The sequence below is a fragment of the Halyomorpha halys genome, unplaced genomic scaffold (assembly GCF_000696795.3).
Source record: "Halyomorpha halys isolate HHAL.00 unplaced genomic scaffold, Hhal_1.1 Scaffold1103.1, whole genome shotgun sequence".
Taxonomy (NCBI): domain Eukaryota; kingdom Metazoa; phylum Arthropoda; class Insecta; order Hemiptera; family Pentatomidae; genus Halyomorpha; species Halyomorpha halys.
In genome coordinates this window covers 246,643-249,579 of record NW_027106647.1, presented here as the reverse complement: position 1 = coordinate 249,579, position 2,937 = coordinate 246,643, and the positions used below count along the sequence as shown (strand labels likewise).

The 2,937-nt window shown below is 29.2% G+C and overlaps 1 protein-coding gene across 1 annotated transcript in view; it reads left to right on the top strand.

The window, feature by feature from the left end:
* Positions 1 to 217: 217 nt before the first annotated feature.
* Positions 218 to 2,937, top strand: part of LOC106688318 (protein Loquacious) — a 9,052-nt gene continuing 6,332 nt past the window's right edge. The window contains exon 1 of the mRNA XM_014432733.2: positions 218 to 276. The gene's annotated coding sequence lies outside the window, so the exon portion shown is untranslated. The remainder of the gene's footprint in view (positions 277 to 2,937) is intronic.

Genomic DNA, 2,937 nt, shown 5'->3' with positions numbered 1-2,937 from the left:
TGCGCAAGTGAACAAAGATCAGTCTCCAGAGTTTACTTTTCACAGAAACTTAAATATTAATTTTATAATATATTGTAGTTTATCTAATTTAAAAAGTGAACTTTAGTTGTTGAATTGAAACTTTAATTTAAAATTGTTTGCAGTGAATTAGTGAGATATGGCATATAAATTCTCCCTATCTCTTAGTTATCCCATATGAAGGTAAATATCAACAAACAAATCACATTGGATCAGATTCAATTACATTCAATACAATTATTCAGTTGCCTTCAGTAGGTAAGTAATTTTTATCCAAGTAATATATATCTAGTTTTATTTTTAAATTTTACTAATAATATTTAATTGGAGTTAATTCATTACACTAAATTATACATTTTTCCGGCAGACTCCAAGAAAATGTTGGAGAGAGAGAGTACCAAAACATTTTGTAGTCCAATAAGATTCTGTATTGTGTTATTTAATCTTTTATTTGAGGAACTGAATGATTAGCTATTTATTAATAGGTGATAAATCTAGTTACATACATAAATAGGTTTAAATAATGTACAAGTAATACATTCAAATAGGACGTAAATTGCAATTTCAAGTGTTTAGTATTTTTTATCATGTACAATAATTAAACTAGTTAAAAAGCATTTTATATATTTTTTATTTATCAAGTAGTCCAGATATTTAGGAGTATTTTAAAAACAAAGTAACAGTTTATTAAATTTCAACAAAATTATTATGAAATATTTTGGAAAACTATTTGTTAGTAACCAATGTTTTGCCCCACTTTGCAGAGGGGACAAAACTTTCATCAAGGATGAGTCTAAGTGGTTGCAGAATCAAATATGAATAATTCTGGAAGATCGCTGATTGCCCATATGTATTTATAAATGGAATATGGTCCGGATATGTTTAAATAAAACTCAAATAGTAAAAACTATTTCAATTGAGCCAACGTTTCATCCTACATTGCAGGGCTTCATCGGGGCTAAAAAAGATACAAACACTCAACGTACTAAACTTTTTACTTATGTTAAGTGTTTGTATCTTTTTTAGCCCTGATGGAGCCCTGCCACATGGGGCGAAACATTGGCTCAATTAAAATAGTCTTTACCATTTGAGTTTTATTTGACCGCACCCGGACCATATTCCATTTATAAATAATTTTGATGAGGTGTAGATAGTTGACCGTAGATAAATAAGTGGAGAAGATGGTCGAGGGGTGCAGTCAGCAAAAAAACACAAATTAAAAAAAAATTATTTATTATTCGTGCCTATGTTTTGACATGAATTTCAGGTCTTCATCAGGGCTATAAAACAAAAAGAGATAACAACCATCATTCTCAGAACAATAAAAATAAATATTAAACTAACAAATTTGGAAATATATTTATCAATAACTTGAAAATAAAAAATAGTTGATTAATAACCATGTAATTAGACAATAGCAGACTGATAACAATGAAAGATGAAACATGAGGTAAGAATATATGTATAAGATAAGCTTTGTAATTAGTCTCTAAAAGAACTCAAAAACAATTCAATATTTCATTATAATAATAATTCACATAATATTATATTTCATCTTTCATTGTTATCTATCTGCTACTCTCTAATTCCATGGTTATTAATCAACTATTTCAATTTATTGTGTATTTCCAAACATGTTGGTTTATTATTTCTTTTTATTTTAATATTTCTCTGAATGATGGTTGTTATCTCTTTTCATTTTATAGCCCTGATGAAGACCTGAAATTTAGGAAACTTCAGCACAAATAAATAATAATAATAAATAAGCAATATTAGTGTTTTTTTGCTAAATTCCTTCCTCCCCTCCCCCACCGATCATCTCCACTCATAAATAATTCTGAAACTCCTCCACCCCTAATTAAGCACTGTGAAATGGGGTGAAAGGTTGGTTACTTATGAATATTTGTCAACTTTTTTGTACCTTTCTTAAATATTTTTAGATTTTCAGGAGATTTCAATAGTCTAATAAAAGCATTTTCCTCTAATTTTATTTTCACTCACCTATATATGGAGTATTCAGTATGGGAAGTATGGCCACCATTCAAGATTTCGAATTCGAGTTATCAACTTAACTATATGTTTCCATGTCCCGAGTTCAAAAAAATCAATTCTTACAATGGTCTGTGTATGTGTTTAGAAACGAAAAATTGCGCGAAACTGAAATTACAAATTTAAGGCGGGTATATGTCCTGAATGTGGGGAATTTTTTTCACAAATTCGATCAACCAGAAGTATCACTTTCTAGAATCGATTTCTCATTTTTTTTTCGATTTTCTCGAAAACTCCTCAAACTATTTTGATTAAACTCGGCTTATCAATGTACAATTAAATCGTCTTTAATATGGACGGGGTCATATTCTCATAGAAACAGCCTGACACAGCATATATAGGGAATTTATAAAAAATCTTCCTCTAAAATATATTTAATTTTGTTTATTTGAAATAATTAACCATTTCACGTTTTTATTGGTACTGAAAACTGGATAAACTATGAAAGGATTTTATTATTAACTTGAGAAAATATGAGGAAAATTTTTTTTCCAGGTTGAAAACACATTTCCGGAAATAAAAGTAATAATATAGACGTATTATATACATCGTTGGAAAGCCAAGGATATTAGAAAATATATAATTTAACATTAAAAGACGAATCGGGGAATGACAAAAATCGAATAAACAAAAGATCTTTTTTAACACGAATGAAACTGGCGGACGCATGCGCAGTTAGATTGATACTGTGTTGATCTATGTTAGGGGTTGCCAACTTTTCTGTACATAAGATCTACTTTTTATATTATAAGTGTATCGCGATCGACTTGCTGTCACAGGCATAGTATAAGGGGGAAGAAATGGTGTGAAATGCATAATACACTGTGTTTGAACATTAGATGCATTGAAAGGAGGTATGGGTAGATAATT